General features: G+C 35.0%; 1 pseudogene; it reads left to right on the top strand.

Moving 5' to 3' along the window:
* The first annotated feature begins 4,388 nt into the window (after positions 1–4,388).
* LOC109018270 lies at positions 4,389–21,289 on the top strand (annotated as a pseudogene).
* Positions 21,290–22,075: the final 786 nt, after the last annotated feature.

Raw genomic sequence — 22,075 nt, 5'->3', positions numbered from 1 at the left:
CTCACTTTTTAATTAAACTTACCCTCTCTATATTATAGAGAATAGGTAATAAAATCGTCACGTCATCGTTTAAAAAAAATAATAAAATATAAAATTAATATAATAAATTTTATTTATTTTTAAATAATTACGTCACGTTTATAATCTTATTATATAAAATTATTTTATTTTATATATATATATATACGCATTGGCAGATTGACTTTTTGAGGTTTTAATTCTAGCCTTTAATTGATGACTTTTTTGGTTTTCCAAGATCAATTTGGGACTGATAAGTGTGACAACGTCAATCGACAACCTGGGTTGAACAAGATAAGATAGGACAGCCTTATCTCAGCTGTAAATCAACTTCGATAGTTTTGCTTAATACCGTTAAACTCAAATCAGTATGAGAAAAAACTTCGTTCATAAAATAAAATAAATAAATAAAAATCTAACACATAATCCAACTAAACTCGTTTAAAGTTCATTAAGCTTCGTTTGGAATCACAACTTCTCTCAACTCATTTCAACTCATCATTACAACTTTTTCAAATTTCAACACAAAATATAATCAACAATTCAACTTTTTCAAATCCCAAAATAATAATAATAATAATAAATAATATTCTAACAATATTTTATTATCTCAACTCAACTCAACTCAACTCACTTCAACATCCAAACGCAACCTTAGACCTACTTGATTATGCTTGATTCAACTTGTTAGTTCGATTCGAATAAAACTAATCTATGTATCGATAAATATATATATATATATATAATATACATTTCTCTCTCTGTAATTAGTTGGTAGAATTTAATAATTTTATATATCAATATACAAAATCATGTATGAAATATTGATAAATACTAGAGTGATTATACGAAAGTAATCTCATAAATTTATTTGATGTGGTTTATTAAATTGTAAAGTTATTTTTATTATAAAATAAATTTAACAAATCACATAAAATCACGTCAATTCATAAAATTATTTTTAAATAATCTCTTTATAACTATATCACTTCTCATACTATACTATATTATATGTATCATAGTAGTAATTTATGTAAACATAATATATGATTATTATAGATAAATATAAGTTAGTTACATATTAATTATTTATAAATTTCTACAATTTTATAATTCAATAGGGTCTACTTTTTAGTCGTAAAATTTTATAAAATTTAGAAAAAATTTCAATTTCTCTAATTTTTTAATTATTATATTTTATTCAAAAAATAAAAAATAAAAAAACTCAAATCGAGACTCAAGATGGTTTTCAGGTGGAACTCGAGCTAAGAGCTAAATTCATCGAGATGAGCAACCAAGCTGAGCTTTGACAATTCAAAGACCAGTCAGCTCGGCACAACTACAACTCTAAATTTATCAATAATTATTTTTTTAGTGCTTCGCTTAAACTCATTTCAATTTATTTTAATTTATTATTATATTTTTTTAAATTTAATATAAAATATAATCAATTTTTTAAATTTTAAAATAATATTTTAATAAAATTAACTCAATTTAACATCTAAATACAATCTCACCCAACCAAGCATGTTTAATAAGAGTTAAAAGATTGTTGTACAAGTAAAAAGTGAACAAGGATATTTTTTCTTGACAGCTGCAAACAAGTTGTTTTGATTATAAATGCTCCAGCCGATTTTTAGGCTTTGAAAGGGAAGAAAATTCTATAAAATTGGGTCGTGAACAAGACAGGACAGCCTTAGCTCAGCTACAAGCAACATTTTTTTTATTTTTTAAGCAACATATTTAATAAGTGTTAAAATATTTGTACAAATAAAAAAGAGGCCGATTGTACATCGGCCGGCACTCATTGTGATTATTATTATTTTTTTAATTCAATACAATGAGTATATTGAAGATTACATCAATAATAGGTTGATGTAAATAATTTCTTAATAAAAAATACACGAGGATATTTTTTCTTGGCAGCTACAAATAACTTGTTTTAGATTCAATTTGAACAGTGAGTTGAGATGAAAGTTAAATAAAATATTATTTTTTAATATTATTATTATTTTAAAATTTGAAAAAGTTGAATTGTTTATTATATTTTGTTTAGAAATTTAAAAAAGTTATAATGATGAGATGAGATAAAATAACTCTTGTATCCAAACAGACCAGTTGTTCTGTGAATTGATTTTTAGGCTTTGAAAGGGAAGAAATTGATCTGTAAAATACTATCAATTTGAGGAGTACTAGTTTTATCTTCCTCCAATATTAAGTTAGATGATTAGAGTTTAAGCTTAAATACCTAGTGTTGATGTTGTGTTTTGTAGGCTTGAGCAACTCCTCACCTCCGGTATCCAAGCGCGATCTTACATAGTCAAAACGGAGAGAAGGGACCTCGAGATTCGTTAATCCTCCAATATAGTATCTAGAACTAGGAAGGAAGTCAGAAAAACCTCAACCAAGATGATAGTATTTATATATATATATATATATATATATATCTTACCTATCGTTGGGTTGACCCCTATTTATAATTACCGTGTTGGATTTTCCCATGGTGGTGTTCTGGGTTGGGTGGGCGATTCGCCTTTCGCATTTCATTACCGAGTAGCTTTCGCGTTGTTTTCTTACCAAGCAGCGATGGCCCCAGGGCCTTCTTTGTTCACTGCTCTGACCCTGGGCTGCATTCAATGCTGCATACCCTGCACCATGGGCCTTGTTTGTTTTCAGAATACATTTCATCTTATATCATCTCATTTCATCTAATCATTACAATTTTCTCAAATTTCAATATAAAATAAAATAAACAATTTAACTTTTTCAAATTCAAAAACAAAAATAATATTAAAAAATATATTCTAACAATATTTTATTTAATTTTTTAACTTTAATCTCAACTCATCTTATCTCATCTCCGAAAACAAACGAGCATGCGACGGGGCCTCTGTTCTGGGCCGCATTAAATGCGACGTGGCCTCTGCTCCGCGTTCCCTTCGTCTGGTGATGTATGTCACGGTTTTCTTTCTTTTCTCTCTAGCCTTTCTCGGGATCTCTTGCCCCGACCCATTCTGTTTGTCCCAATTCCGATCTGGACTTTACTTTATCAGCCTAGGCTTCTGTGACCGAATTGGGCCCTATCTTCAGCCCAACTCCTACACTTAACACTCAATGCCGTCTTGGGCCGAAGCTAACGATTTTTCCCCCATCACACCTAGAAATTTCATCTTTCAGCTTCTATTATTTCAACCAGTACAATCACAATGGATTTGGCTTCTATTTATCTGTAGATTGAGCCAATACCAAAGTTTTGAATACTGTACCGGACGTCGTATCGGTCAAAATACTGAAACGAAATATTTAGGTACCAGTACCGTTTCGAGATAGTCGATATATGAATAAATTATATAAAAATACATATATATAAATTATAAATAGATTAATCTGAATTATGAGTAAAAAAATGAGCTTATAGTTTGAAAAAATAAAAAAAAAATTAATAAAGACCGAAATACAGGTTGGTACAGGTCGAAATACAGGCCGATACGGCCGGTACGAAATATATGCAATACTTATACCGAACCAATGGCTGGTACGACATATTTCGACCATACCAGTCAATAAGGTACGATATTTAAAACATTGGCCACTACGCCCAAATAATTTTGTATAATTATCTATTTTCTACATCTAGATTAGATAGCATGTGAATTATGCATCAGCATGTAAATATTAAATACTCTGATTCTACTTTCAATGGATTCAAATTCTTTCAAGTTTCTATCCGCTAGAACCTGAAAGAGAAAACAGATGAACTTATAATAGTTGGAAAGGCACTTTGGAGTATGATAATCCAAATCACTTTCAATAAATAATCTTGGAGAATTCTGACCATAAATGACTCTTGTGCGCCTTATCTCTCTCTCTCTCTCTCTCTCTATCTCTCTCTCCCCTGCTCTTTACTGTCCCTGACTCCCTCGTTCCCACACTACTGAGTTGCCAACTTCAAGGTTGCCACTTTTCCATCCATGGCCATACCCAGCATCCTTAAACCCGCCATTTTAGGGTCCCCATCTTCACATTTCACTCCCTCTCTACCCTCACTTCCTTTTCCATTCAAAACCCACTCTAAGTCACTCTTCTTCACCGTCATTCCTTCGGGAATTCACGGCCACCATACCCCACCACCAACATTATCCAGAAGATTGTTCCTTCCTTCAGTTTCTGGAATCTGGGATGCCTTGACCGGCGGTAACAATGCACGTGAAGCCGGTGTTGCCATCCGCCGCGGAATGCTGCTCTTTCGGCAGGTATATATTATGCTTCTTCATCTTATATTACACATACTAGTTCTGACTTCGTTTTTGTACATGATTTGGTAAGCGTTTTCGGTCTGTGTAATTTGGACATTTTGTTATTTCTCAAGGGTGATGTTCAGGGTTCTTTAGTGGAATTCGACAAGGCAATTGAGTTGGATCCTCGTCAAAAGGCATGTAGGTTATAGGGATTCTTGATGGCCTGTTGTTGTAATGTAAATATATTACTTCTTGAATTGGATTATATGAAACTGGTGGTGGTTTTTGTCAGATCTTTGGCAAAGGGGGCTCTCGTTATACTATCTTGATAGGTAATAAATAATAATAATTTGCTGGTTCCGTTTCTCTTGCTTTCTGGGAAATTTTGGCAAAGACAAGCAGAGTTTTGAACTTTAAAAGTCGTGGTATTTAGAGCAAGCAGAAAAGTCTGCTCAATTTGTTGTGATCTATTTATTTATCTATTTATTTCCCGATAATAAACAAGATAAAACACAGCTCAAAATGTTGTGAGGAGACTGAAGTGGGTTTCTCTTCTCCCTAGGTTTGAAGAAGGGGCAGAACAATTCAGGTTAGATGTTGCACAGAATCCAAACGATACGGAGGAGTCCATATGGTGCTTTCTTTGTGAAGCTCAGCTATATGAAATTAGTGAAGCAAGGAAACGATTTCTTGAGGTAAGTTTGTCCATTGTTAAAGAAGGAACATGATCTTGGATTCAACTGAAACTTGAACATATTACCTGATTTATTCACTGATAAAAAAAAAAAATACCCAAATTAGGCAGTCCCCTCTAACCAACTAATGACCCAAATCTATGATAGATTTCATATTCTCAATTTTCAGTTATAATTTACTATAATACAAGCAACAGTAATATAAACTCGCAATAACATTTTGTTCCGCAAAATTTCAAACCATAAAAATTCTTAACTGTGATGGAAAACTATCAATAAAAGCAAATTCTGTGTCTATAACTGTAGCCACACATCTTAGAGCCTAGAATTCGCAATACCTCCCAGATCTCTAACTTGGAGGGGTTGAAGATTTACTTGAAAAATGCTAACCTGAATTGAACGAGATACCTCAGTAAGTAGAAATGGCTAACTCCAGTGTGAGTTTGTGCTGTTTTGGACTTACCATCTTCTATTAAAATATATGTGGTTTACAGAAAATTTAACGCATGAATTAAGAGTATAACCTCTGTCATACAAGATTTTAACACAGTACACAGTTGGAAAGAGTTTTCTTTAGTGTTTTACAAGGACATGCATCTTATCAATGAGGTGAACAGGCCGTATTTATATATTGTTACAAACTCTTATTTTCATTTTTCACTATGAGCGATACCACCATTGATTTTTATCCTTTTATATCATCCCAAATGAACTCCCAGCGTCATATCACTTGTCATCAGATGCTTTCACCCATCTGACTCGGTTGTGTTGTCTCGTACATTCCCTCTCTTTGTCTCTACAAGTTCTCTTGGGTGAAAGGAAGAGGCTGCTTTCCACTATGGAGCCTCTCAGTATGGGACCTGGTCAGAACTAAACTTGAGGGTTGATTCATTCCTGCAAGATGCATTATATGTTTGTGTTTGCATTTATGCAGAATTGATTAAGTGGTTTGCAAGGCAACAGGGTAAAGTGGTAGTGATATTATGATTAAAGAATATACTTCAATGCCTACTTGTGCTAATTCACCACCTGTGACTCAAGCTTAAGCTGATGGGAAGAAGTGAATTTAATTAGTTAATTTATACTCTGACAACTTGGTATCCATAGATAAAGGACCTGCTATCCTAAGTAGGGGAGTTTATGATTATATTCGTTTATTGTAGATCTCATGGTGTGAACTGTGGAAAAATCAATAAAGTTCATTTTATCAAGTAATAACTGAATGCAGGTCGGCAAAGATCCACGTCCCGTCATGCGGGAAGCTTATAACATGTTTAAAAATGGTGGGGATCCTGGAAAGGTGTGATTTAATGCCTATAACTTGAAAAATCTGAGTACCCTTTTTTAATATTTATTGGGCTATCCAATTAAGATCTGTATGGTTATATACAATTCCAAGGAGTTCATCTACTGATAACTATAACTTTTAATTCACAGCTTGTTGCTGAATTTTCTAATGGCCAGGAGAATGAAAAATTTTATGCTTCTTTGTATGCTGGGCTTTATTATGAATCTGAGGTTTGTTCTCGGCTTCTAAACCTTCCTCATTATTTTGGGCTTTGGTATTTAATTGTATCATGAATTATTAACATATCCAAACACATCAGATGGAGTTCTTTCAAACTCCTTCAAAGAATTAAAATCACTAGAGGGTGACATAACCATGCTTCGTATACCAGAAGCATTACAAGTACAAAGTTGGCAGCTTCTTTTGGAAAATCAGTACTCGCAACCTTTGCACTGATGTGCTGTAGTGGATATGTAGGGAAATTGTATAGATTGTCAATACAGCTTCTGGGTATTCCCAGTTTTCATGATTGCATTTGAGGTTATGGTTCCACTAGTTGGGTGTTGTCTCGTCTCTTTGCTCTATAGGAGAAAGTATGAAGTTATGATAGACTTCTAATGATGAAATTGGAGATATCTGCTTTATAACTATTAAAAAAAATAAATTGGAGATATCGTTAGTAGCTGGAAGATGTTACCGTCAAAGCCCTAATTCTTTTCTATTTGCCAACAAGATTGGTTATTCAAGTTTTTGTTTTTTTTGTTTTTTTGTTTTGGTTTATAAGAGATTTCAAAACAAAAAGCCAGATTGACCAAGTAATTTCTACTCTTCTTCCCATTGGAGTAAAATCATGGACATCATTTTGTCAGTTGTTTTACAAGTACAAAGTAGCTGAAATCTTTGGATATTTGACCAGAGTTCAGCAATTTACGTCTGTGCAGAAAAAAGCTGAAGCAGCCAAGCTTCATGTACTCGCTTCATGCCAAACTCCTTATGGACAGAGGTGTGAAGTCCAGAATATGTCAACATTTCCCAGTAATACTAATATACAGTGAGATTAATCTAATACCGTTTTCCCATATCAGGTCTGATGATTATATGGCTTCACTTGCGAAGGTTCACTGCATCTGTCGAAATTGGAGTTTGAACTAAATTATTTAAGCTCATGCTTGAAGTTTCTTTCTTCACTACTTTCGCTGCTCTCCCAAGTCCTTACAAATATTTAGATAATATTCATAATAAATAGTAAGGCTTTGTTGAGGGAAATCAAGTTGGGTGTTATAACTACAAAGAATCTATTTCAAGAGTATGATTTCTTTTGCGTTCCTTCTCTACTTAGATTCGGAGTACCACAAGAGAGAGATCTATGCAGCACTGATCACGCCGTGCCATTAGAAGCCTTTCAAGTGAATCGTCAAGCAAGATCTGTTGTTTTTTGTTGTTCTGTTTAATGTCAGAGTCAAGTTTATGATTGATAAAATCACTGGTTTCCATGCCCAGTTGGTTACAGATACTTTACATAACATTGGGAGATTTACATTTTATAATCATGTTAAGATGGTTTAGAATGCGATTCTTTTAACAATGGTTTATTATTAGCTTTTTCATCCCATCCTTGTGTTCCTTTCTTTCTTTCCTTTTTAGCAAGTACATGAACAATTAATTTGCAGCACAAAGTTCAAATCCCCAACGTCTCTCTTCTTTACCAAGTTGTTAATTTACTTCTAAATGCAGTATCAGCTAGAAAGGGAATGTCATCTTTCGTTTACTATGCAATAATATGATGATTATGGACAGCAGCTTAGATTCGAATCTTGGGATTTATGTACATTGCAGCAAACTGTTTCGAACTCAAGTTTTCTATTTGGAGAACCGAGTCATATGTCATCAAACCATCAGGCTCTTGGCATCTGGTCAGCTTTCTTGTTGCTGCTGCATTGATTCACTTATATTAATCATGGTTGCATTCATAAGTAGCTTGGATTATAAGAGATACTGCTCAAAACTCTTTGTGAAGAAGGAAAGGATTCGCCAGCTTTCTTGAAACGCTTAATAAAAATATCTCTTATATCTACCAAAGAAGGGAAGACGATCACTCTTTACCAAAAATATCTTTGAAGATGTCTGTCTCATTGTTCTCCAAATACTCAACTCATCTATGTCTCAATCATAAACCTTTGGAGCATATTCTCATGATTAGTAAGCACAAAAATGTTGGATATTCTCTTACTCTGCAAACTGCAAAGGCATACACCGTGGGTGGGTAATGGCAACTGTGAGTCTCATGGAATTTCCATGACACCACTGATCTATTGACCAGATTACCCTAAAAAAATTAGTAAAAATGAGAATCAAAACATATTTTCTTCATGAATCCAAGCCACACGAAAGCCTGTCTTTGTTGGTGATTACCATAAAGATTGAACGGGTAGTTCGGGCTTTCTACTTATTATACATTAGGACCATATAAAAGCTCGTCTCTCTAAAATCGACCCACTTTAAAAGAAAAATTGATTAGTAAGAGAAATAGGATAGAAATACTTCAACAATGAGATGCACTTATCAAGTCACATCAGTTTATGAATTTATTTTTATATAGTTCTTCTGTAGTTAAAATATTTCTCAAAAATAATTTTACAGTCTGATATATTACATCAAGTCACATCAGTTTATAAATTTACTTTTATGTAATCCTTTTATAATTAAAATATTTCTTTATATAAAATAGACAATATCTTTATAGATTTCAAATAACAATAGATTTCAAAGATATTTTTTGAATATCTTTAAATTCATTTGAGTTTTGTTATATACAAGTCAATATGTTAATACACTACTTGTGGTCTTGTAGAAGGTTTTCACTAGCAGTGTGTTATGTATGTAGAAAATGAGGCTTCTAAATAAATTTTTTGATTTTAAATATTCTAAAGGATTAGAGAAATATTTGGTTTACACGAAAATCTTACGTAATGAAATTTACTAGTATAGTTTGATAAAGAAATGCTACACAACCTCTCATCCTCCACACACTATATTTTTTTAAAATTTTTTAATTTTTTAATTTTTTTTTGAATTTATTCTTTTTAAAATAATTCAATTTTTTTATTCATTATTCATATATTAAATATTTGATAAAAGAAAAAATAATAAAAATTAAAAAAAATATAGTGTGTGGAGGTTGTGTAAATTGTAAGAAGTTATATAGATTTTTTGAGTTTAATGTGATCTATCGGATGTACTTTAAAAAAAATTACAATCTAGTCTCAAGTCATTATGTAAACTGTCATGTATAAATTTATTTGCTAGGGTGTCGCTCAACTGTTAGTCCTCTTTTTAATTTTTTTTAATTTTTTTACTTATATTTTTATACATTTTTAAAAATATAAAAAATATTAATATATTAATAATTACTTTTTTAATTAATAAATAAAAAAAATTAAATATACGAATGATGAAAACGAGAGAATAAAGTGACACAGTATAGTAACATTATTCTTTATTTATTTGCGATTCTTTTGAAGTTGGGGAAAATAAGCTACGAGTTTTATTCCAGGACACTTGTCACCACCAGAAATAAGCAACATGAAAATCCCGTGTGAATTCCGGTTAACCTGAGAACTGAGAAGCTTCCGTAGCTCCGAAAAACTATAAAAACCGCTACGTTCACTTCCAAAGCTTTCTTCTTTCTTTTTCCTCGCAAACCGAACCATACCTTCGCTCCATCTCTTTCTCGAGTTTCGACTTCCAAAGCACATGCCAAAGGTGAATTATTGTATTGGTTTTGCGTTAGGGGTTTGGGATGTCGTCGGAGAGGCTTATTGCCAAAGGCGCGTTACAGTCAGAGACGCCTGTGGCCGTGATGTCAAGGTCTTCGTCATCCCGGCAATGTGGAGAAACGACGTTGATCTTCGAGGAGTTCCCAAGGCTAAGATAGAGTTGGTGTCGCGCCCCGAGACCGGGGATATCAGCCCCATGCTTCTGTCTTACAACAATGGTTTGCATTACAAGCAGGCACCAACTCTCTCTCTCTCTCTCTCTGTGTTCGCTTCTTTGAATCTCTTAGTTTTTTTTTTTAGTGAATTTCGGTGTTGTTTGTGTAGAAAATGTGGGAGAAGAGAGAAAACCGGTTTCTGGGTGCTTTTTTGTTTGCTTGGTTTCCTGTTTTGGGATTCTGACATGAGGAAAAAGATTTAGTTTGTTTCTATTTATTTTCTTTCCGCATTTTATATAAACCGTTGGAGATCAATGGAAGTTGGAATTATGGATTGTATTTAAATACAACTGATGTCGTATGATGATGAAGTAGGAATTGGAATCTGTTTTTAATATTTGCACCTTCTTTGACTAATTTTAAAACTTGAGTCTTTGTTTTTTCCTTCATTGAATCTGCTACGTTTGTTGTAAGAGAAGGTTATGATTTGAAAATTTTCGCAGTTCTCAAATTTGAGGGCAGGTTTGGGGGTGAGACGAATCACAAAATTCTCATCCCATCTCATCTCATCTCATCATTACATATTTTTCAAATCCTCATACAAAATATAATAAATAATTTAACTTTTTCAAATCTCAATTCACATTTTTCAAATCTCAAGATAATAATAATACAAAAACACAATATTTTAAACTCTCAAACAAAATAAAAAATTCTCATCTCACCCCTCAAACCTTGTTAGAAATGTAAAAATAGTGTATGTAAAACACCAAGAGCAAAACAATGAACGAGGATTGGAAAGGGTTGAATTTCTATTTTTCCTTGTGTGTTTCTGTCTGTACAGAGTCTGGCTATTTATAGCATTACATGAATATCACTAGCATACAAAAAGGGCACTGCTGTGCGCACTACTAACCAACTTTGCTTTTACAGAAATGAAAAAGGAGCAAATGACAGACAAAAAGGACAGAGCTGTGCATATAAAACAAAACTTCATGGTTCAGGATTTTCTTCTCTCATTCCCCTTGGTTCGTCCTTTTTTTTTTTTTTTTTTCTCCTCTCTGCTGACTTGCCATCCAGTGCTGATGTGGGTGAGAGACACTGTTCTTGCCTTTCCAACTCAGCAGCTCCATTGCTCTTCAACAGCCCCTCGCAAGATGGAGAGTAGATATCTGCTACTCCCATCTTGAGCATGCAAGAATAGAAACTTTGGGAGTCCAAAGCTTTGGTTAGTATGTCTGCCATTTGTGATTTACTAGATACATGTTTTGTAATAATGCTTCCTTCTTGTATCTTGTCTCGAATTAGGTGGCAATCAAGCTCTATATGCTTGGTTCTTTCATGGAAGACAGGATTGGTGGCTATGTATAAAGCTGACTTGTTATCACAGTAAAGGAAAGCAGCTTGGAAATGTTCAACTTGTAAGTCCTCGAACAAATATTTGAGCCATGTCAATTCACAACATAGATTAGCCATAGCCCTATACTCTGCCTCTGAGGATGATCTGGAAACAACATGTTGTTTCTTGGACTTCCAAGACACTAATGATTCACCAATTAATACACAATACCCTGTCACAGACCTCCTGCTATCGGGACAAGCTCCCCAATCTGAATCACTGTACCCATGTAGCTGTAGCTTTGAATTTCTTGGATAAAATAACCCTTGGCCTGGTGCTCTTTTGATGTATCTTAGGATCTTGTGTGCTGTATGTAGATGTGGTACCCGAGGGCTATCCATAAATTGACTTAATACCTGGACTGCATATGAAATATCAGGCCTAGTTATTGTCAAATATAGCAATCGACCAACTAGCCTTCTGTAAATTGTTGGTTCTGGGAGCAGCTCTCCCTCCTCCTTGCTCAACTTCATGTTTTGATCCATAGGGATTTTAGCTGGTGTAGACCCAATGGTCCCTGAGTCACTTAGAATGTCTAGAGCATACTTCCTCTGGCATATATGAATCCCATCTTCAGACCTGGCCACCTCAATTCCAAGGAAAAATTTCAGCTTGCCTAAGTCTTTGATTCTGAATTTTTCATGAAGAGTGGTTTTGAGATAGTTAATGCTTTCAATGCAATCACCAGCCACTATAATATCATCCACATATACCAAAATGGCTGTGAATGAACTTTTAGTGCTCTTGGTAAACAAGCTGTAATCAGCTTTAGACTGTGTGAATCCTTGTTCAACAATAAAATTGGAAAGCTTAGAATACCATTGCCGTGATGCTTGTTTCAATCCATATAAACTCTTATTTAATTTGCACACTTTCTTACTATCATCATTGGAATAACCGGGAGGAAGTTCCATATACACCTCCTCATCTAACTCACCATGCAAAAATGCATTATTTACATCAAATTGGAAAATGCCCCATCCCTTTATTGCTGCTACAGCCAAGAGGGTTCTGACAGTGACAAGTTTAGCCACAGGTGAGAAAGTCTCATGGTAGTCTAGTCCTTCTTGTTGGGTGTATCCCTTTGCTACTAGTCTTGCTTTAAGCCTCTCTACAGTCCCATCAGCTTTAAACTTAACCTTATAAACCCATTTACACCCAATTGATTCCTTATTCGGTGGTAAATCAACTAAGGCCCAAGTGTTATTAAGTTCAAGAGCTTCTATTTCAGCTCTCATGGCTGTGCACCATTCAGGTGAATTTTTGGCTTCTTGATAAGTTCTAGGTTCATGTTGGGATGTAATTGAGGCAACAAAAGCTCTATGCAAATTGGACAACTTTTCATATGAAACACTATCACTAAGAGGATAAGCATTACCTGAGGGATTCTTGCCTTTCTGTTTGTCCAACATTTGAGATGGGTGAAGAGAGGTCACCTGCTGACATATGAAATCCTGCAAGTGGGAAGGTGCTCTTCGAACCCTTGTTGACCTCCTAGGCAAGTGACTGATAGGTGTGGTATTTGATGCATAGTCATGAGTAGCAGAATATTGAGGGCTGGTTTCTGACTCAGTTTGAGAGAAAGTATCAAGAACTTCCTGTTCAGAGATGGTATTTTGAGAGTTTGCTTCAGTTTCTTGAGGAATGTTTGAGGTAGTGGTGATAGATTCTGTAAAAATGGTAGGGATTTGAGTAAAACTGATATTGTTTTGGTTTGATTCCACATGAGTGTCAGTGAGGATTTTATTTTTGTAAGGGAAAACATTTTCATAGAAAACCACATTTCTAGAAACAAATATTCTCTTGGTTTCAAGGTCTAGCAAAGTATATCCTTTAATCCCAAAGGGGTATCCCAAAAACACACACCTCTTTGCTCTAGGGTCAAATTTATGCCTTCCATTAACAATGGTTGTAGCAAAAGCTAGACAGCCAAAAACTTTAAGATGTGTGTAACTGGGTTTCTTTTTGAATAGAATTTGATAAGGGCTTTTATTGCTCAACATAGGTGAAGGTGTCCTGTTTATGATATGCACAGCAGTTAAAATACAATGATTCCAATACTTCAACGGAATGCTACTTTGGAATCTTAATGCCCTGGCTGTATTTAAAATATGTTGGTGTTTTCTTTCCACCACAGCATTTTGTTGTGGCGTCTCAACACAACTTCTTTGATGTATGATGCCCTTTTTGAAATAAAAATCCTTCATGTTAAACTCCCCTCCATTATCACTCCGAATGATTTTTATTTTAGTCTCAAATTGAGTCTCTATCATAGCACAAAAGCTTTGAAGGCTAGTGGTGGCATCAGATTTTAGTTTCAACATATAAGTCCAAGTGCATCTACTAAAATCATCCACAATAGTTAAGAAGTATTTTGATCCATCACTGCCAGTTTCATTGCAAGGACCCCAAATGTCACAATGTAATAATTCAAAACACTTTTCTGTTTTGTGTGTGCTTATAGAAAATGGTAGTTTGTGGAGCTTGGCTAAGGGACATATGGAACAAAGTTTTTCACTAGGATTTTTTGAAAAATGAACATCACCATCTATGTTAGAAACTGAGTAAGAAGAATGTCCTAGTCTATAATGCCAAACATCAAAATTTTGGTCATTGTTGGTGACTGAAGCAGAAATTCGGAGTGAAGATAATGGACTCATTTTGCCCAAGGCATCTGACAAGGCTGAGGGAGAGACTTCCCTTTGCAGTATATGATATAGCCCTTGCCTCACTTCACCCATGCCAATCGTCCTCCAAACTGAAAGGTCCTGTATGTAGCAGAAATGAGGAAAGAAAATCAAACAACAATGAAGTGTTTGAGTTAGTTTTCTAGCAGAAATCAAGTTGAAAGTGAAGCTAGGAACACAAAGAGCATCCTGAAGGGTTAGAGAGTTTGTAATTCTTACTGTTCCTATGTGAGTAACAGCAGCTATATTACCATTAGGTAGAGCAACAGAATGAGAAGCTTGTGATTGAATTGAAGAGAACAGCAAGGGAGAACAGATCATGTGATCTGTTGCTCCTGTGTCAATGATCCAAGGCACATTCAATTTATTTGAAGGCTTAGAATTAAAAACAGACATACATAACGACATACCAGAAATTTGATGAACATTTCCATCAGAAGACGAGGAAGCAAAAATGCTTTGAACATTGTTGGCAGAGGGGTTTGAGTGTAAAGGACTTGTGGCTGGTTTGAGCAAAGCCAGGAGCTGTGAGTATTGTTCTTGGCTTAAGGACACTTGAGACTTGTCATTTACCAAATCCTGAGCAGAAGTTGGAGATGCAGTGGCTTGGTTTGCTGAAGATCTGTTCCTCCCATCAAACTTGTGAGTTGATGGGTATCCATGAAGCTTAAAACACTTGTCTGCAGTATGACCTGGAATTTGACAGTGAGAACAAACTGGTTTGCTTGGGTTAGCCTTAAAGCATCTTTCTAGAGAGTGTCCTGATATTTTGCAAAAAGAACAATAATATCGATCCCTCTTTTGTGTAGAAATGTTTGGTTTACCACCCTCCTTGTAGTTTCCTCGAGTAAACATTGCCATGGAGTTATGCACAGGTCCCTCAGTAGATATTTCCCTTCTTTTCTCTTCTTGTTGTATTATGGAGTAAACCTCATTAAGACTAGGGAAAGGTTTGATTAAGAGGATTTGAGCTTTGATTCCCTTATAAGAATCATTCAAGCCCATTAAAAATTTCATAACCCAGTCCCTTTGTTGATTTTGTACAACTATTTTTAGGCCCCCACAACTGCAACTAGGAATGACCTCATAGTTCAAAAGTTCATCCAGCAAAGTTTTGAGTTTGGAAAAGTAAACACTTACAGCATCTTGGTTCTGCATTAGCATGGTTATAGCATGCTTAATCTCAAAAATCCGAGGAGCATTTTGTTGAGCAAAACGTTGTTCTAACTCAAGCCAAAGTTGGTGTGCTGTTTCTGCATACACTGTGCTGCACTTGATGTCAACAGCCATGGTATTTTGCATCCAAGTAATCACAATGTCATTACAACGCAGCCAATGTTCCATGAGGGGGTCATTTGGATCAGTTGGTTCACATAGACTTCCATCAATGAAGCTGAGCTTATTTTTTATTCTTAATGCTCTTTTCATTGAACGAGCCCATGAGTAATAGTTACTGGCATCCAAGCTATGAGTGACAAGCATGGAGCCAGTACCATCATTGGTGCCAATGTAGTATGGACTGCTTGGGTGAGAAGGGTCTTTGTTGGGATTGGGGTTTTGATTTTGGTTTTGGGTTTCTGAGTTGCTATCTTCCATAACCTTACTCTGGTTTTGGGTTTCTGAGTTGCTATCTTGGTTTTGGGTTTCTGAGTTGCTATCTTGGTTTTGGGTTTGGGTTTCTGAGTTGCTATCTGAGTTGCTATCTTGGTTTTGGGTTTCTGAGTTGCTATCTTCCATAACCTTGCTCTGATACCATGTTAGAAATGTAAAAATAGTGTATGTAAAACACCAAGAGCAAAACAATGAACGAGGATTGGAAAGGGTTGAATTTCTATTTTTCCTTGTGTGTTTCTGTCTGTACAGAGTCTGGCTATTTATAGCATTACATGAATATCACTAGCATACAAAAAGGGCACTGCTGTGCGCACTACTAACCAACTTTGCTTTTACAGAAATGAAAAAGGAGCAAATGACAGACAAAAAGGACAGAGCTGTGCATATAAAACAAAACTTCATGGTTCAGGATTTTCTTCTCTCATTCCCCTTGGTTCGTCCTTTTTTTTTTTTTTTTTTCTCCTCTCTGCTGACTTGCCATCCAGTGCTGATGTGGGTGAGAGACACTGTTCTTGCCTTTCCAACTCAGCAGCTCCATTGCTCTTCAACAAGCCTGCCCCTTGGAACAAAGTATTCTCGAGGGGAATAATGGAATTCTTACAGCATCTTTAGTTCTATGTTCTTTTGAGTATTAAGACTCATTCCATATTTTGCAATTAATGACTGAATTCATGACTAATTGATCAGTTCAAGTGGCGTTTAGTGAAGAAAGCATCACAAGTCCTCTATTTACATTTTGCTTTGAAGAAACGTGCATTTATTGAGGAATTATACGAGAAACAAGAGCAGTTTGGCCTATTATGCATGACGTATCCTTTCCATTTTTTATAACTGAAGTCGAACTTCATGGTATCATTAATAACTGTGAGTTCCTTTATTGAGTATAGTCACAAGTACCTTTTAGTTTCTGATTACAACTTTCTGTGGAAGGTCAAAGAATGGCTTCAAAGCATGGGAATAGTAGATCAGACAGCAGTAGTGCAAGATGATGATGAACCTGATGATGGAGCTATTCCTTTGCATCATCAAGTAAGTGTTAAAAACAGGTGAGGGTTAACGCTGTCCATTCTGTATAGCATGTCAAACTGATCGAGCCCTTTCTACCCGAGTTGTTTCTTGCATCTCTTGTGGGGCCTAACAGAGGAGGTTTATGGTCTTTATGCAGAAATGTTCCATCAATTGCTGCTCTGCCAATAATTAGGCCAGCACTAGGAGGGCAGCAGTCCATTTCAGACAGAGGAAAGGTGGCAATGCAGAGCTCTCTGAATCACTTTCTGGGAAATATGGATATTGTGAATTCCAGAGAGGTCAGGATTCAGCCATCTTTGATGCTTCTATTTACAGAGCCAAATTCTTTCATATTGATGCTTTTTTTGGTTTAATTGGTTGTCAAATAACGAGTCATACTCATCATTTAGCCTTTGACATGGGGTCAGTGGTGATTTCATATCGAAAACAGCTGCTGCATATATGTTTGGAATATGAAGTTTACATTCAGGCTCTTTCCAACATTGATCATCAAATCTTTATCCACGGTTGTGATAATTGATTCCCTTTAACGAAAATCTTACTCTTTAGCTAATTTGACAGGGAGGGAGTGATATCTATGTCAGTGCATCCTCTCCAGGTTCTTTATCGGTGATATGATAGCTATGCTTTCTTATACAGAACCAAAACAACATGCGTAGTAAATTATAGGAATGTGAATATGGCAAGTCCTTTTTTTTTTGGGGTGTGGGGTGGGGGTCTAGATTAGGCTGGAATCATTTTAAACTCGATTAAGGTCAAACAGTTTGACATTTCTTGATACATTCAGAAATATTTCTCTACTTCACCATTAATCATTCGTTACCGGTGACTTTAGACAATTTACCTTGACGGTTGCCTTTGGATTGTAGGTATGCAAATTTCTGGAGGTCTCCAAGCTGTCTTTTATACTGGAGTATGGTTCAAAATTGAAAGAAGGTTACATAATGGTGAAGCTCTACCAGGGACTGATTCTGATTTGAATTGTTGCGTGTCACATTGGTGTGGGTGTTGCCAAGGAAACTGGAAAAAGGTTTTGTTGCTGGCCTTTTATCCTTGTGGACACGGCAGGGGGGGACCTCTTGTGATGAAAACTAATGTCATATTTTCCTCAGAATGCCGAGCCAGGCACAGAGTCATACATAATAGAAAAAATCCAGACTTTCTGGGCCATGGAATAAGTTCTTTGGCTGGAAAACCATTTACATGCCTCAAAATTCTATCTTGAGGCACCTGTTATGCATCTAAAAACTGGAAAATAATGCTCAGGACTGTAGATGCTCAGTCATCAATTTGAAAGTGCTTTTTTATATTTCTCCTTATTCATTCTCCAGCTACTGTTTCTAAATTAATTCAGCAGTTGAGTATTCTTCTTCAGTCTACATATTTGAGAAGGTTTTACGACAAATCTAACTTGTACACACCAATTGTTGAAGATTACATTAAATAAATTCTATACATTTTTATTCTGGCTGCATAGGGAACAAGAAAAAAATATCTAGCTCAAGACTAATGGGATCTGGAACTGCAGTAGGAGTATCTAGCTTCCTCTTCATTGGACATTTATCCATGCTAGCTAACCGTTCATTGCTCTCTGCCATTTAGTTGATGGAATGACTCTTTAATGCCAAGTATGGAGGAGTTGAGTTATAGATGTTTATAGCTCACTTGAGTAGTGTTATTGCACGATCCACCATATCAAGTCATAGATAATGGATTTTAAATTGAAAATCAAGTTGTCGTTGTCTTTGCTTTCATACATAATCAAAGTATCATACTGCTAAAACGAAAAGAATTTTACAGTCTGTTCACAATAAGTCCACACTAGATAACTATGAAGATCTTGTTGCCTGCAGCCTATGTTTGTATATCTCTTGAGCTTTCTTCTCACTTCTCTCTACTCTCAATTTCAAGATGCATACTCTTATAGGCGAGAGTTGCACATTTTTGGACGTGAGTATAGACAAAGCATGACAAACTTTAAGTTAGGTAGACAAATCAAGTCTTGCACCTAGAAGCCATAGGTTTCTCTTTTGGGTTGCAAAGCATGCATGCATTTAATGCATGCAAAGAAAAATGGCTTCCTCTTGACATAGGAAGTCAAGCCACCTTTCCTACAATGTCTTCTCTGATTACTTCTTAAACTATAATTTTATCATTATCTACATTTTATCCTTGTGCAGGTGTGGGCTGTTTTAAAACCTGGGTTCCTGGCCTTCCTGAATGACCCTTTTGACACCAAACTCTTAGATATAATTGTTTTTGGTGTACTACCAGCCTCCAAAGGAAATGGGATCTCCCAAGTACATTTAGGAAGTCATGTAAAGGAAAATAATCCTCTACGTTATGCATTTAGGGTGAGTAAGCTGTTTTTGTCTTTACTTCTCCAAAGCTTAAAGATTCTAATCATTACGTTACTTGTGCATTGACACAGTTTTTGTTTCTTATTGACCTTCGTTATAATGTTGTTATAATTCTAATTCAATTGTCTTATGAGAGTCATTGTGAACTGCAACCAAGCAACTGATGTTTTTGATGAAAGAAAGTCAGATGGTATAAGATATTGGACCTGCTTGAGGCCAATTTTAAAGTTACTAGATTGTGTGGGTTGATACATAACTTTTTGCGTCTCGACTGTTTTCGCTTTACTTCTATAGAAATGTTACAATTGATATGGAAATCTTACTCCGGTTGATTTGTCTAAATATATGATTTTTGCTTTTTGTCAAGATCGGTTCTAATGAAAACATTTGAAAACATTTAAAGGTAAACTGTAGAAATCAAAGCCTAAAGTTAAGAACCACAAGTAGTGCTAAAGTTGGAGATTGGGTTACAGAAATCAACAAAGCTGGTCTGAGGCCTCAAGAAGGTTGGTGTCAGTCTCACCGTTTTGGTTCCTTTGCTCCTCAAAGAGGTTTGGTGGAAGATGGAAACCAAGCTCAATGGTTTATAGATGGCCAAGCAGCCTTTGAAGCAATTGCTTCTTCCATAGAGAACGCAAAATCAGAGGTTTTTTTTTACCAAATAAAAAATTTATGTGCTAACTTGAATGCATTAAATCCATGCCAGCATCTGTTTCTTTTGATTGAAAGATTGAAGATTGTATGCAGATATTCATTACTGGCTGGTGGATTTGCCCAGAAATGTTTCTAAAACGTCCTTTTGATAGCAGATTCAACATATAGAGATCTGTGGTTAGCAACTGCAAAGGTAAATTTGCCAGATTTTATGAAAAGATTCAGTAAATTCAATGAGGCGTGTGTTTTATACTTGTGTTTTAATATTGTTCTGCCTCATCCACAATCATATTAATATACAACCGTCATATACATGCTGGCAATCACAACGTTTATAGTATGTATGCTATACTTTTTGGTAGAATGTGGCCTTGATGCATGATTTCTCTAGGAAGTTTCATTTAGGTATTGACTAAAAAGAGTTTTCTCAGTATATCTGGATTTGATGATACATATTTTCCTTCAAGTCTTGGACGGAATTGGACTTCTTGTTATTGCAGTGCCGTTGCTAATGTAGGTTGGTTTAGTGTGATATGCATCTTAAGAAATATGTGGAAACTAGGCAGTCTTAGTCATTACATTATATTGCTTTACATTTTTTCACTTTCTACTGATAGTTATATATAACAGGAAAATTCTATTATTTACCAAGATGTTTTTGCTTGCATTCCTAACGATCTGATACAATCCCGGTACGATACTACCATGACCATCTCCTACTTGCTAACTCTCGGCTCTCTCACATGCTTGCTTAATTTTGCTATCAAATACAGAGCTGCTCTCAGGCAAACCATGGCCCATTGGAAGGAGAAACTTGGCCACACCACTATGGATTTAGGAAAAGCCCCTGAGAAGCTAGAATCCTATGAGAATGGAGAACTCAAGGTAATAGATCCAATGGAGAGATTGAAGTCTATTAGGGGACATCTTGTTTCCTTCCCATTAGAGTTCATGTGTGAAGAATACAATATGAGACCAGTGTTCAACGAGACCGAGTTTTATGCAGCTCCTCGAGTATTTCACTAACTATAAAGAGTTGGGAAAGATGGCAGATGGACATATTATATGACAGGACCATTGTTTTTACCTAGGATTGGTGATAATCTCGTTTGTGACAGAGAGAACAGGAATGCTAACAGAAGGGTTGACAGCACTAACAGTATTCATAGAAACGTGTTGGGTAGAATTACTCAGATGCCACAATGGCCTTCATGCATTCTTTGCACAGCTTCAACTAGTAGCTGTAAAAAGGAAGTGTATAGACATTATTTTTCCATTTATTCAAGAGTGTCCACGATCATTGCAACACGATTAGTTTATGTTTTTGTTGTCTGGTTTCATATATATCAAGAAGCATCTGTTGGTAATAGAATCCAAGAGATGGGGGAGACCTCACTCTACATGTATTTGTTTTGTTTTGTCTCACACTCTAAAAAACACCCCACACTTTATGCAAAAGTTATAGATGTGGGGTGTATGAGTAAATAGTGTCTAATGCATAGCATTCATCTTACTCTCAATTGGTAAACATATTGAAAAAGTTATAGATGTGGGGTGTATGATTCAAGTGCATTTTTTCTTTTCTTTCTTGTAAAGGACAATGTTAGGGTGTCTATTAAATGTGTCCACCAAATATGCACGTTAGGACAAATAGATTTTTTTATTTTTCTTATTTTTCTTTTAAATATTTTTTAAACATTCTTAACCATTAAGAAAAAAATTAAAAAAATATAAATTCACTAATAGTCACTTTATTAACTATTAAAAAAATAAAATAAAGAAAAATATATAAATAGACACATTTAGGGAACATGTTGGATAGTCATACTATCATCTCCCTTATGGTAAAAGTGGCTGGGGACTCGGGACAGGATACATGATTAAAAAGAAAAAAGAAAAATGATATTTACAATGATATAACTATATAATAAATAAATATAGAATTTATATGAAAATAAAATTAATTTTTTAAAATAAATTTTATTCTTTTTCAAAACGATTGTATAGTACTTGTATACTTTACGACGGTATATAATATTATTATTTTTTTAAAATATTAAAAAAATTACCAAACTTACCATTGATAAATTTGTGTATGTGTTCCTTTTAGAGTTTAAAATTGGGGGACAATGTAGTATTATATTAATAAAGAAAAACATAAA

The sequence above is a fragment of the Juglans regia genome, chromosome 8 (assembly GCF_001411555.2).
Source record: "Juglans regia cultivar Chandler chromosome 8, Walnut 2.0, whole genome shotgun sequence".
Lineage (NCBI taxonomy): Eukaryota > Viridiplantae > Streptophyta > Magnoliopsida > Fagales > Juglandaceae > Juglans > Juglans regia.
Note: the sequence above shows the minus strand (reverse complement) of the source record. Positions and strands in the feature narration are given on the sequence as shown.